Source organism: Macrotis lagotis, chromosome X (assembly GCF_037893015.1).
Source record: "Macrotis lagotis isolate mMagLag1 chromosome X, bilby.v1.9.chrom.fasta, whole genome shotgun sequence".
In the NCBI taxonomy this organism is placed as follows: Eukaryota; Metazoa; Chordata; class Mammalia; order Peramelemorphia; family Peramelidae; genus Macrotis; species Macrotis lagotis.
Window position 1 is genome coordinate 382,142,996 of NC_133666.1, and position 14,557 is coordinate 382,157,552.

Consider the following 14,557-nt stretch of genomic DNA (forward strand, 5'->3'; position numbering starts at 1 on the left):
AAAGATAAAATTAATAAAAATAGTAACTCATAATCTAATGTGGGGGTAAAGAGTAAAGACAGCACATTAAAGAATTGGATATGGTGGCTAGGTGGTACAGTGGATGGAGCATTGGCTCTGGAGTCAGGAGTACCTGAGTTCAAATCTGGTCTCAGACACTTAATTACCTAGCTGTGTGGCCTTGGGCAAACCACTTAACCCCATTGCCTTGCAAAAAAAAAAAATTGGATATATGAGAACAATTCATTCCAATGACCATGATGGCAGCTGCAGCAGGCATTGTAGATCACTTATAACTTGCTCAGACATGGAAGACACCAAAGTCATCCTCTACATCCTGGACCATCACCAGTCATACTGGCTTTAGTCTTGCCACTGGACAAGGATGACTCTGGAAGAGAGAGTGGGGCTGATGACTTTGAGCAACTCTCCTTTAAATTCTATTCATGATCAAGTCAAGACATGATGTCATTGATTCTCTGCAAAAATGAAATATGAACAAGATCAAAAGAGGGGCAAGAAAATGGATAGTAGAAGGAATAATACACCATGAAACTAGGTAGGGCAGCAGATCCAAAGTGTAGCAAGCTCATTCTGCTCTCTGTTAAGGATGGCATTGGGAGGATATCTGGTGCCTGCTTTACCAGGATGAAGAGTAGCAAGGGGAGATAGAGTACTTGGCTATTGTCGAAACTCTTCTGTAGATAGAATTGAACAATCATTCAGAATGAATTCATGTATGTATCAATGTATCTAGCTATCTAGATAGCTAGATCTAGTTATCTTTCTATATATGAAAAACAAATATATATTTGTGCAAATGCTTCTTTAATGTCTGTGTATCTTCATATCTATACTGCACAGCAATATATCTATGTTTGTGTAGCTATGTATCTATAGCCATACGTAGCTTGGTACATATATTTTGATATATAAATATAGAGAGATGCAGTATTAGGCATTCATAAAAATTTTTTAAAGACTTTGCACATGCAAAATTTTTAAATTCACTTTTTAAATGAGCTTTTGTTCTACATTCAGCTTTTCCAGTGGAAACTCATCATTTTAGTGTTTCTTTTTCTGTTACTAACTAGCAAGAAAAAGTGTTATTGCTCTTTTGTATCTAGACTAATCATAACTATGGGATCTTACCTTTGCTGGATTTCTGCATCAAAGTTAAATAACTTTTTTAAGTTTTCTTTTTTACTCTCATAGACATATAGTTTGCAGAGCACAGGTTGAGAAGACTCGTTTATAAAGAACATGACTGTGTTAGTTATGGTGATTATAAAGACATGCAAAGTCAAGATATGCAAAAACAGCATAAACCATGACTACTGTCTATAACATGACTCCAGTACTAGCTGTATCCAATCCATTTCTATGCTATATTGTCTCTGGCCAAAAATAGGTTTGTTCCTCACTTCCCTCTGTTTTTCGTTTTTCACTGAAAAAGGAGAGGTACTGATAAAGCCTAGCTCAATTTGTTCTGGCAATTATTGGAAAGCTCCTACTGTGAGGGAGTGAGGCCACTGCTCACTGGTGCAGAATGACATGCAGCCCTCCAGAAGCCAAACAAAAGGAGTTCTTACTTTTCTCCAAGTTTATTCAGGCATGTGTAGACATATTGGTCAAAGTACCAGCCTATCCACATATTAATGGAGAAAAAAAGAGAGACAAAAATCTGGATAGGGGTCAGGGGGAGAAGAGCAGGTAAGAGATTATCAACTGATTATAAAGATGGAATGAATAAAAACTCAAACAGGAACCTGGGGAAAAGGGAATGCAAAGGATTCCTGCTACTTACTGTATGGGAGATTATCATTATGATCATAACAAGAATACTTCCCATTTTTTAAAGAGGCTTAGAGTTTTCAAAGTTATTCTGTATAAATATATGTGTGAGTGTCTGTGTGTGTGTGTGTGTGTGTGTATAATCTTACAAGTTTCACTACAACCCAGGCAAATTAATTTTTATTATGGATAAAGATTACTGAGAGATAAATCTGTAATGTGAAATGGAAGGAAGTTGTAATTCGGTGGTTGAGGTATAGTGTTCCTCTTCCTCTAACCCTCATCTCCCCTCCTATCTCCTTCAGTCAACCAGTACTCTGCATTAATTCAACTCAAATGAAATGGTTAGGATGAAATAACATTGAGGTACATTGGAAAGTGAAATTCTCCTGAAACAAGTGTGTAACTTTATTAAAAAACCCAGGTGCTAGTCAAAAGGTGAAAGAAATATATTATATTATTATGAAAAAAGAAGTTATTTGAGAAAAAGCTGAAGTAGCAGTTCTTTTAAAATTGACATGGGAAGGCTTTATAATATAGTGGAAAAGGTCTCTTTTCCTTACTCTTTGTTATGAACAGAGGGATAAAATAAACATTTTATAGATAAGGTCATTGTATAAATTCTATGTCATGGTACATATGCCTGCCTGAGCCTGTATATCCTCATCTTCTCCCTTTAAAATACATAATAACATTAATTGTTCTAGCAATTAGAAAAACAATTCACAATGAGAAGAGCAATGTCAAAATCAAGTTCATGACATGTCAGAAACAATTTTCTTGAAGTATGAATTTATGATTCCAAAGGAAAAGCAAGAAATTGGAAATGAGGGATTGGGTGGAATAAAGTTAATTTTGAAATTTGCTATTAGTAGTTTTTTTTTTAGTCATAATAGGACCTGGATTTTTCAATATAAAAGCACAAATAACTACAGTTTCCCCCATTAATGAAAATTGTGAATGCAGTGGGTGAATCATTAAAGAATATTATCTTCCTGGCCCCGTGTTGCTCCTGAGAGAGCTAAGGGGAGAAGTTTAAGAAATAAAATATATGATCAAAATGCTGGGGGAAAGTTAACCACAGTCCCCAATGAAATCACTTCTTAGAGCAATTAGAAGTCCATTTGTTGCAGTATTAACTGCCTCCGGCAAACTCAACAAACCAGGTCCTGACTGCTGGTAATGACAGATTTCTTAGGGAGTATTACTTAATTAACAATAATTTGAAAGGGCAGCTCAGCTGAGATACTACATTCACTTACTAGAAGCACGAGCAATAGTAAATGAAAAGGACGTGCAATCTGTTAGTTTTCCCCTTGTCTTCTGTTTTTGAAATATCACGCAGCTGCTAAATATTTACTGTGAGATATTTTCGGCTATCCATAATGCCAGCATGTCCAAGGAAGGTTAATTCTCACCAGGTATTCTGAGTATAAATTGTCCATTGCACAAGACCACTTCAAGTCCCCTGAAGTCTGAGTTTGTTAAGATATCTCCAGGATCTCAAATACTCAGACATTATTTCTTATGTTTTCTTTTTCTCTTGAATGGGACTAGAGACAAAGATGGAGGGAATCTGCTATGCTTTCTCCAGAATCTATGTCTCCAGTCTCCCCACCCACCACCCATGCATCATTTGTGCTTAATCATCTCAACATAGTTATCTCCTGTTGTTTTCCCTGCCTTCTCAAAAATCTTTATGTTGCATCAGCATCTTCTTGCTAGTTATGTATACCTTTTCCCTGGTCCAGTAGGTTCTTTCAGACCCTTGAACTCTGCCAGACAGAGGGCAAGGAAAGCCTTTGCCTCCATCAGTCTTTATTATGTTGTAATACTGTCCATTCCCCTCAAAGTCACAAGACTGAAATATACACTCGTGAGCCTTTTATTTGCCTTCCTAAAAGCTGCTTTTCTTTTCTTTTCTTTTTTTAAGGGATTGCAGAGACAGGAGTACCCCATTTAAGTTGTTGCTGAAATATGGCAGTATGAACTGAACGCTTGAGATAAAGTTCAGGGGAAAGCATAAATAGCATTATCTTTGGAAGAAAGGAACAGGTAAGTTTTAAAAAAAAATTTCAGATTTTTCCACAATTCATTTCTTCATGCAATGTTTGAGGTAAGTTAACATAACAGAAGACATTGAAAATTTCTGTTCACAGAAAATGAATGTCATTTGGAATCTAGGGGATATGAACAAATCTCTCTGAGAAAGTTATTTTAAATTATTATTAGATAGCTGTTAATTGTAATTACCAGTGTCCCTTTAAACTCCTGCCAAGGGAAAAATCTTTATCTAGACTTGATTTGTGATAAACTTGGTAATTGAAAAGTCGATTTGGAATGCAGTTATTAAGGAAAGCAAATTTCTGTTCATGGGATTTTGAAAGGACAATCCACTAGTTTTGCCTACAGTCTCCTGCTTGCATTTGGAAGTAGATGTAAATTGTTCTTGTAAAGAGTCCTACTGACTTCCACAGTGGATTAAGATTGATTGCAGGAGCACAAGAGTTTTCTCTTTTGCTTCTTTTAAATTCAAAGTACCTCTCACTCAAATAATATCAAAGGCTTCTGATTGAACACATCTCCCTGCAGGATTTTATCACAGGACATGCTTTATTATGTACAATAGAATCAGATTGATATAATATGGCATCTATGGCTGAACATCTTGTTTTGAGACAACTTGTGGAAATAGTTTTTATCTTTCTCTTGAAGCCTAATTTGATGCTATTAGAAAATCTCATCATTGGAGTACAGGCTATTGGGACAAGGATCAGCTTGATTTAGCATGATTTATATCCAATTAACAACTCTTTCATTTTGGCCTTCATTTAGTACTACTACTTTGAATAGAAACATTTAGAAAATTTTGCCATACTATAGATGAGATGCATAAATTTGTTCCTGTTCAGATGTTCATGGCCCTTTCAGCTCAAAAGTAGAAAAACTTCAAGGTAGAGAAGGGGCAAGACAGGAAGGTGAGCATTTTTATTGATTTATTTTTTAGGAAATTAGTCAAAATATTAATTATTAATAAATATTAAATCAACAACTATTAATTCATCTGAAAAATAAAGGAGTTGGAATAGATATCCACAAAAGTCCTTGTCAGATCTGAATTTTTAATCCCACAATCTCATTAAATATTCCTAAGAAAATGACAATTATATTGTGCTGAGTATTAATTTGACAGAATTTCCATATTTAGGAATTCCAAATCAATTAAGTCATATGCATAAAAATGATGATGCATATTGATATAATGCAGGGAGCTCTAGCAGGTACTTAAAACCCACAAAATGTACTATAAGAGTCCACACTAGACAGGAAATACCCTGAAATGATACTAAAGGCAAGGCTACACTGATTGGCAGGTAGCAATTTCTCCAAATAAGTTTAGTACAACTTGCTTTGCCAATAGTGTTACCAGCTCATTAATGAAATTAATTATTGGGCAATAAAAATAATACTAATCTTTTTATCATAGTTTTTTCCCCATCACATTAGTGTGAACAAAGCTGGTATATATATTATTAAACTCAGTTTCAACAAAAAAGTAGTTTATTGTTTGAAGGGTCAATTAATTATTTTCATTGGAAATTTATAGTTTGAATCCTTAATCCAAGTATAATTAATGAACTATTTGGAACAAAGGACTTTAGCTTTTAATATTTTATATAGTAGTAGGAAATTTGAAGACTAAAAGAAGAAACTTTGAAATGTAATTTAGTTAATCACTTAAACTGTCTCCAAAAGATTAGACTTTCCCATTAATATATTAATCATTTACATTAAACAAAAAGATGACAGATAAACAAATAAATGAATTAATAAATAAATAGGTGCATTTATGTATATAAATAAGGAGAGCAAAGAGACAGAGAGAGAAGATATCTACAGAAGAAAATTCCCCAATTTCTATCATTTTGTAATTTTTAAGTCTCTATGTGAAAAATTTTTCTTTGCTTCAGTTTCAATCACTCATGCTGTTTGATTCTATGTGTTCTTTCAAGTTTCTTCATTTTGAAAATGAAGAGTAGCAATTATTTGACTTAAAATCATAATGAAATTGAAATTTAACATTTTTCTACCTCTACTCTTTAAAAGACCACTTCCTTTAAACTTTCTTTCTTTGACATTTTCTGTTCCAATTCTTGAATAGCCTATGTAAATATCTTCTAAATCCTCTCCAAGTTTTTCATATCTTGCTTAATATGTGGATCCCAAAATGAGTTATAGTGATCTAGTAAGGACTTTACCAACTCAAAGATAATACATATTTCTTTGGTCCCCTGAATGCTATGCCCATTTAACTTTTTCCCCACTTCTGCTCCATACTTTCCATTCTGAAATGAAATTATAACACTACTAGTGTTAGCTTTTTGTGTATGATGACCCTCAAATCTTGTTTTTCTTTAATTTCTTTTTCCTTCATAAGATTTATCTTTACTCAGCTTTGTTTTATCCTTAATCACTTCTTGAATTAGGCAATCTCATTTTTCCAAGATATTGGCCAAATACATCACCATCATATTCTCATACTCACTTGATTATCATCTGCAAACTGAATGAACATCATTTGATAATGTCCAGTATTGTAAATAATAAAATGCTGCAAATAAAATGCTGTCACTTGTTAATTTTGCTCAGATTGGAGGTGATCAATTGATAAGGACTTTCTAATTAAACCTTTCCACTTGATGTTTGGCTTATAATTGGCACTTGAACAGTACTTATTGAATATTATTTAAAATGATCTAGATCCTGGTTTTTATACATATGTCTGATTCAATAGAACTCAAAACTCTTGTCATCACTCATCCTCACTTCCCCCAGACCCACAATGATTGTCATAAAAGGAAATTAAATAAGACTAACAAGATTTGTCACTAAAACATTCAGATTAACTAGGACTCTTCATGTAAGATTGACAAATTTTATTATTCTTGTTCCTTATCTTTTCAGACAGCAATGTTGGTAGGTGTATAATCTCCATCTAACTTTAGGTTGATTCTTTGATTGCTATTAAGTTTTTCTAAAGTTCACCAATTCATAGATAGACAGATCCATAGACACATAGATGCATAGATATATATGTGACACATAGATAAATACTTAGATACAAAAATAGATATAGAGATACAGAGATATAGAAATATAGCTAAAATAGATACATGCATTTCTCACTTGGATATATACTACTTGGGAATTTTTATGACTCTTCCACTTATGACCCAGGAAGTTCATTGTTAAGACAACCTCATCATCCTATAAGTTATCAAAAGCCTTGGTACTCTACCCCATCACTACTTTCTGACTTTCTGATGGTACTCTACCCCATCATTACTTTCTGACTTTCTGATGGTAGGGTGGGGCCAAGAACTCCGAACCTCTACTTAAGAAGTAATCTCTGAAGAAGGAGTTCTGCCAAACTCCTTCTATGACACCAATCTGATGCTGCTACCTAGACTAGGAAGAGTCAAATTGGAGAAATAAAATTATAGATTAATTTCCTTAAAGAATATGCATGCAAACATTTTAAATAAAATATTAGCAAAGAAATTATAGGATGTTATTACACGGATGACACTTTCTGGTTTAGACCAGAAATTCTGGATTGGGTCAATATTAGGGAAACTATCAGCATAATTGACTATATCAAAAAGAACCCTAACATAAATCATATTCTCAATAGATGCTGACAAAACTTTGGACAAAATATAAGGCCCATTCCTATTAAAAACACTAAAGGTATTAGAAATAAATTGAATGTTCCTTAAAATGATAAGCAGTAAAGAGGGCAACCTGGTGGCACAATGGATAGAGCACTGGCCCTGGAAGCAGGAGGACCTGAGTTCAAATCTTGCCTCATACATTTAATAATTTCCTAGCTGTGTGACCTTGGGCAGGTCACTTAACTTCATTTATGGCAAAAACAAAAAAATGATAAGCAGTATCATATTTAAAAGAGTATCTAAAACTATCACAAGTATTATATGTAATGGGGATAAGCTAGAAGTATTCCTAATAAGATCTGGGGTGAAACAAGGATTCCCATTATCACCACTATTATTCAATATTACATTAGAAATGTTAGCTATAGTAATAAGAGAAGAAAAAAAATTGAAGGAATTAGAAATGATAATAAGAAACAACACTCTCACTTTTTGCAAATGATATGTGGCATACCTAGAGTTCCCTAGAAAAAACATCTTAAAAACTTTTGGAAAAAATTAAAGACTTTAGCAAAGATGCAAATATAAAATAAACCTACCTAAATCCTCAGCATGTTTATATGTTAATAACAAGATACAGCAGCAAAAGCTAGAAAGAGAAATCCCATTTAAAATAAATGCAGACAACATAAAATACTTGGGAGTCTGCTTGTAAAGGCAGATTCAAAAACTTTCTGAAAATAATTATAAGATACTTTTAATATAATAAAAAGTACAATTCTTCCTAAATTAAATTACTTATTTAATGCCAAATTAATCAAACTTCCAAAAAATTACTTTAGTGAGCTATAAAAAATGGTAACTAAATTCATATGGGGGAATAAAAGGTCAAGGATAACAAGGGAATTAATGAAAAAAATGCATAGGAAGGCAGACTAGTCAAACCAGATCTAAACTTATATTAAAAACATCAGGCAGCAAAACTGTTTTAATACTGGTCAAGAAATAGAGTGGTGGATCAGTGGAATAGATTAGGTACAAAATATATAACAGTAAATGACTGTAGTTGTTTACTGTTTGATAAACCCAAAGATTCCAGTTTCTGGGATAAGAACTTGGGTGTGTATGTGGGAGGGGGGGGGATACCGAGATAACACAGTGGATAGAGCACTGGCCCTGGAGTTAGGAGGGCCTGAGTTCATAACTTGTCTCAGACACTTAATACTTACTTAACTGTGTGACCTTGGCCAACTCACTTAACCCCATAACCTTGCCTACCCCACAAAAACTCAATATCTGCTAAAAACTGCTAGGAAAACTGGAGGATAGTGGTAGAAACTAGGAATAGTCTAACATCTCACACCCTATACCAAGAAAAGGTCAAAATGAGTACAGGAATTTGACCCCCCAAAAATGGTTAATATCATAAGCCAAATAGGACAAGGAATAGTTTACCTGTCAGATCTGTGGAAAGGGAAGCAGTTTATGACCAAAGAAGAGCTAGAGAACATTACATAAAATAAACTATATAAGTTTGTTTAAATTAAAAAAGGTTTTGCACAAACAAAACCATTGCAACCAAGATTAAAATGAAAGTAGTAAGTTGGGAAACAATTTTTACAATTAGTGTTGTAAAAGGACTCATTTCTAAGATATATATATATATATATATATATATATATATATATATATATATATATATAGAGAGAGAGAGAGAGAGAGAGAGAGAGAGAGAGTGAAATGAGTCAAATTTATAAAAAAAAATCATTCCCCAATTGATAAATGGTCAAAGGATATGGAAAGACAATTCTCAGACAAAGAAATCAAAGCCACCAATAGTCTTATGAAAAAATGCTGTAAATTATTATTGATCAGAGAAATGCAAATTAAAACATCTCTGAGGTACTACTCATACTTATTAGATTCGTCAATATAGCTAGAAAGGAAAACAATCAATGTTAGAGGGGATGTGGGAAAACTGGGACACTAATGCATTGTTGGTGGAGTTGTGAAATGATTCACTTTTTCTGGTGAGCAATTTGTAATTATGCCCAAAGGCCAATAAAACTGTGCATACCCTTTGATCCAGCAATACCACTCCTGGGTCTATGTACTGAGATCATGAAAAAGGGAAAAAATCTCACATGTACAAAAATATTCATAGAAACTCTTTTTGTAGTGGCAAAGAAAATTGAGGGGATGCCCACCAACTGAGGAATGACTGAACAAATTATGCTTTATGAATGTGATGGAACACTTTTATTCAATATGAAATCATGAGGGATGGGATTTCAGAAAAACCTGGAAAGACTTGTATGAATTGATGAAGAGTGAAATGAGCAGAACCAGAAGAACTTTATATACACTAACAACAATATGGGGTGATGATCAACTATGGTGGACGTGTTCATTTCAACAGTACAATAATCAAAGACAATTTTAAAAGACTTATGATGGAAAATACCATCCATATCCAAAGAAGAAAATGTGGAGTTTAAATGGTCTAAAGCTTATTATCTTCAATCAACAAGAGTTGTCTTATGTATTATATCATTTTTTCTCTCTAATGCTTTCTTTCTTACATTTGAATTTGATTCTTCTGTCACAAAATGATCAATATGGATCTATTGCTTAGCATGGTTATAAATGTAGAGCTTATATCAGATTGCTTTCTGTCAGGGACAGGGGGGAGGGAAGGGAAGAAGAGAGGAAAATGTAAAACTCAAAACCTTGCAAAAAAAAAAAAAAGACTGGTAAAAACTACCATTGCATGTAGTTAGAAAAACAAATAAATAAAATATTTTTAAAAAGAAGAGATCTTACCTTAGACATCTCCTCATTCCATATTCTCTTCCTCAGAGTTTCTCTTTCCATTCTACCATACTTTCCAGCTTCCTTTTAAATTTTGTCTTCCCCCTTTACAATAAAACCTCATTGAAGGGAAATACTATTTTTCCTGTCCATATTTATATCCCCAGTGCTTATCACACTTCCTGATGCAGAGTTGATGCCTATTAAAACTTTATCCACTGACTGATTATATAGACACATATATCTTAAGGAAGGAACTAAACAATTATTGTGCATCTGTTATGTACCAGTCATTATGCTTTACAAATATTATTTCATTTAGTCCTTACAATGAACCTGGGAAGTAGGTGCTTTGATTAGTCTCAGTTTACAATTGAAGAAATTGATATTAAGTGACTCATCCAGGGTCACACTGAGTTAAACTTAAATACAGGTTATCCTGACTCTAGACCCAGTGTTCTATGCACTACACTATTTGCCTTAGTTCCTACTTTGTGAAAGGCATGCTACTGAATGCTAGGTAAGAAACAAAGCTGAATTATCACAGTCCCTTGCTCTTAAGGAATTTATATTCAAATGATTAAAGAAAATGGCACTCCACAAATACATATAATATAATTTAGGAAATAATAGTAGTCAGAGAAAAAAAGTATTCTGAGAAGATTTTAAGATAATTTTTTTCAGTCACCCTATTGTGTCTTCACTTCTTCTTAGGTCCCTTTGTCAAGTCAATTCACCTCCCTTCAGCGATTTAAATGAGAGCCTCCTAACTATCAATGACTTGTCTTTAACTTAAAAGTAATAATACCCTAAATATACCCTTTGTTTTGTATACTTCTTTTTTAATCATAACTCAGTCGTAAAATATTTGTATGATTTTTCTTTTTTTTCTTTAGTTTTATTTACTTTGACATAAAACAATTATATATAAATTAGTTGAGGTATATAATACCTTGTGGACAAAGGTTATTTTTGCTTTTATGTTCCCTTTTAGAGAGATAGAAAAAATAATGTAAGCAGTAGACAGATCTCAGTCATATAGAGGTGTTTGAAATGAGGGGGTGAAAGTTAGAGGGAATCAAAGCAAAACAAACTATGGTTATGCACATTTATTTGCCAAAAGGTATAGGATAGAATCAAGGTCCTATGATTTAGGCCTGGGCCAAGGTGAAGGAAAATAGAGGAGGAAACACTGGGAATGGATTGTTCCAAACAATATAAACAAGATAAATAGTGCCTATTTATGGAAGGAAGGAAGGAAGGAAGGAAGGAAGGAAGGAAGGAAGGAAGGAAGGAAGGAAGGAAGGAAGGAATTTGATAAAAGGGAAAATAAATTTAACTATCATAAGCATAATGGAATAACTATAAGTTGATAGGATAAATTCACCTATACAGAGTAGAAGAATGAATGGTAATGTAAAATCTAACCTTAAAACGAGGTATGAGAACCATTATTTTTTATACTACAGCTAAATTAAAAAAAAGAATGAGAGACAATTTTAATCTCAGAACAAACTTTATTTTTTTTTATTTTTTCCAATTACATGCAAAGAGGGTTTTCAACATATATACATTTATAAACTTTTGAGTTTCACAGTTTTCTATAATCTTCTCTTCCATCCCCCATCCTCATGGCAGCAAGACATCTGTTGTACATGTCCTATCATGTTTAATATATTTCCAAATTAGTCATATTGCGAAAGAAGAATTAGAACTTGGCGGCTAGGTGGCGCAGTGGATAAAGCACCGGCCCTGGAGTCAGGAGTACCTGGGTTCAAATCCGATCTCAGACACTTTATAATTACCTAGCCGTGTAGCCTTCGGCAAGCCACTTAACCCCGTTTGCCTTGCAAAAAAAAAAAAAAAAAAAAAAAAAAAAAAAAAAGAATTAGAACTAAGGGGGAAAAACTATGAGAAAGAAAAAAAAAATAAAAGAAATTTTAAAAAGTGAATAAAATTCTATGCTCTGTATTCAGACACCATAGTTCTTTCTCTAGATAGTGATAGCATTTGTCATAACAGTTGTTTCATGATTATCCTTCATCATTGAACAAGTGAGAGATACTAGATCATATTTGATCATCTCACAATTTTACTGCTAACATGTACAATATTCTCCTGGTTCTGCTCACTTCACTTAGCACCAGTTCACATAAGTTTTTCCAGGCTACAAAAAGCAACTTTAAAAGTTATATGTTCAAGTAAACAAACAGGGAAAATTACATTATGTTTTTAAAAGTACTATGAATAACAAAACAGCACAAATATTAAATATATATTCACAAATAACATAATACTTAAGTACAAAGGAGAAAAGCAAACAGACCCAAAGAACAGAGCAGATTAGTAAGACTATAGCTGTAGTTCAATTATAGTACATTCTACTATGTCCCTTTCAGACTTGAGCAAAGCTAACAGAAAGAAAAACAGGAATTATATTAATAATCTGAAGGGAAAGTTAGAAAACTTGGTGATAGACCTTTGGCAGTTACTTAATGGAAAATTAGGGGAAAATATTCTCAGCTTCTTAGAGCATTTTTATAAACATTATCATTAGGTAGGACATTGTCAAATATTTTAATAGATCTGTGAACTTAATGACAAGGAGAGAGAGAGAGAGAGAGAGAGAGAGAGAGAGAGAGAGAGAGATTTCTTTCAACTCATCCATTCCTGCCCATCTGAGGCAATTTTTATCCAAATATTGTTATAAATTTACCAGTAGGGGTTCTTCTTTCTTCTTTTCCTTCTCGTCCTCCTTCCTCTTCCCTCTCCTCCTCCCTCCTCTTCCTCCTTTTTTCTTCTTCTGACTTCACATACTAGCTGTATAAGTAATTTAACCTTTATTTGCCTCAGTTTCCTCATCTATAAAATGTGGTTAGTAATAAAACCTGTCTCCCATGGATGTTGTAAAGATAAAATGACATAATATTTCTAGAGCGCTTTGTAAAACCTAAAGTGCTATAGAAGTGTCAACTTTACAAATTAGCATGTGTTTTTTTATTATCTTTTGGATAACTTTTAATTTTACTTCTTTTGACCCTATAATGTTCTATGACATATAACCATATGACTCTAGAAGATCATTTAAAAGATTAGCTTTTCTTATAGGGAGAAATTTGTGTCATTTAAAGAATTTTATAATTTTTCATAGGCGATATAGCTGTTTAAATATCTATATGTGTGAATGTACAAGTGAATAGACCTGAATTCAAATCCTCCTTTAGATACTTACAAAATGTGTAATGCTGGCAAGTCTCAGAGATTCCACATTTTTTAGGCACTAACTTTGTTTCCAGCTCTTCACTCGCACAAAAAGTTCTACTATTAATACTTTGGTATATATTACTATACCTTTGCATATGTTAGAATATCGTTCATATGTATTAGTAATTGTCTGATAAGAGAGATTCTGTAAAGTAGTCTCAGTTAAGATGGCAGCTGTGTAAGTAAAGAAAGATGGATAGATGAGAGGGATATCATGGAGGTAGAATGGAAAAGACTTTACAACTGAACATGTATATTTTGGATGAGAAATTGAAAAGAGTCAATTATGACCCCAAAGTTATGAACTTAAAGGACCTGCAAGATGATGATATCTTCATCTCAGGTTGATTTTATAGCCTTGAAACCTGTGTAATACCCAGACCCAAATTAGACAGGATTCAGATCATTTGCCCTTGTAGAATCAACCTTCAAAATTATGACAAATTCCAGAAAATTAATCACTTCTGACTTAGACCAGTTCCTACCAAGCATTATACTGATTCCTGGGGCTAAAGCAGAACTTCAATTAACTTGGAAACCCTTGAATTTGTTCAATCTTTCAATATGCCTAGAGACCCTCTAAACCCTGAGGATAACTGCCAAATTGATCTATATTCTCAGGGTTCTCCTGAATTGAAAGCTAGCTCTGGGCTAGAGGAGACTTGTCAGAATATCTAAAACCTTTGGGATTGGGATAAGGTATAAAAATTTGCAATAGGACCGTTATGTAAGTTATAAACAACTTTTTACATGAAAGTCATATCATCAGAGATTCAGTTACATATCAAAGGGACCAATTGACCCAACATCGCCCAACAATGCCTAATGTGATATAATTATGTTAGGCAGCTAATATTGTATACAGTGCCTGCATCATTTTAAAAAACTTCACTTTTCTATGATCTAAGCATAATATAAAATCAAGGTTTAGTATTATAGTGAGATATAAGTCTTCCGTTGTGAGGTGTTGAATTTTAGAGATCTGCAAGAAATCCTACAATTACTTTTTTCAA

The 14,557-nt window shown here is 33.3% G+C and overlaps 1 protein-coding gene across 1 annotated transcript in view; it reads left to right on the forward strand.

The window, feature by feature from the left end:
* CDH20 (cadherin 20) overlaps positions 1–14,557 on the forward strand; it is a 300,334-nt gene that overhangs the window by 199,152 nt on the left and 86,625 nt on the right. The window contains exon 2 of the mRNA XM_074208681.1: positions 3,728–3,849. The gene's annotated coding sequence lies outside the window, so the exon portion shown is untranslated. The remainder of the gene's footprint in view (positions 1–3,727; positions 3,850–14,557) is intronic.